This window comes from Limulus polyphemus, unplaced genomic scaffold, assembly GCF_000517525.1.
Source record: "Limulus polyphemus unplaced genomic scaffold, Limulus_polyphemus-2.1.2 Scaffold7316, whole genome shotgun sequence".
Taxonomy (NCBI): Eukaryota; Metazoa; Arthropoda; class Merostomata; order Xiphosura; family Limulidae; genus Limulus; species Limulus polyphemus.
Window position 1 is genome coordinate 30,859 of NW_013672926.1, and position 926 is coordinate 31,784.

The 926-nt window shown below is 30.5% G+C and overlaps 1 protein-coding gene across 1 annotated transcript in view; it reads right to left on the reverse strand.

The window, feature by feature from the left end:
- LOC106474516 (clustered mitochondria protein homolog) overlaps positions 1-926 on the reverse strand; it is a gene marked incomplete at its 5' end in the record, with an annotated part of 26,487 nt that overhangs the window by 19,090 nt on the left and 6,471 nt on the right. The gene's annotated exons all lie outside the window — the stretch shown is intronic.

Genomic DNA, 926 nt, shown 5'->3' on the forward strand with positions numbered 1-926 from the left:
TTTTGTTATAATAAGAGTTAAAAGCAGACGATTGTAGAAAGTTTTGTTAATAATTCATTGACGTCGATAATATAGAAGTCAGACAGACAATTAAGTGATAAACATATAAATAGCAAGAGACGAGCAGAAAGCAGCAGACAGATAATACCAAAAGAGAATAAAGTTGGTGTGAAGTTAACTACTGTAAATGTGATAGGCTTAAGATTGACATAGGCCTAATGTTTAATATGTTAGAGTGAAACTAACGGTAGAAAAGAAAAATAATAATTTTATTCCATAAAGAGTGATTCTAAAGTAATTGATTCAGCCTGAATGCACTTTGACAAAAGGAAGAGGGGATCTTCAAAAGAACGAAGACCAAACGATTACGGTAACTCGCACCACAATAGTAAGTGAATCAGAGAGAGTACTAGTGCGATAGAAATAGAGAAGATAGTTTGGGTTGTCAACTGAAATTCTAAAGTAATTGGATAGGCCTAAATGGATATTTGACAAGAAAGAGAGAACTACATATATAGTATTTATGATATGTCTGCAATATCTAGTGTTTAAGAATTTATTGTACATATGTTAACTTGTTTTGAATATATATATATATATATATATATTATTTTGAAAACAAATGAAGTGCGTGCTGTTTATTCATAATTGAATTTATCACTAACAAGTCACAGACACCTACTGTAGAAGAATCCTAAGCCCAACAACAACATAGTATATATTTATACTATTAAGAAATATAAGTAACAGCCTTTTTATTTTGACAATTGGCAAAGATCAGATTTCTAAATTCTGACAGTGTTTTGTTAATCGTATCTAGTATGTCATACAGTTGATGACAGTGTTTTGTTAATCGTATCTAGTATGTCATACAGTTGATGACAGTGTTTTGTTAATCGTATCTAGTATGTCATGCAGTTGATGAC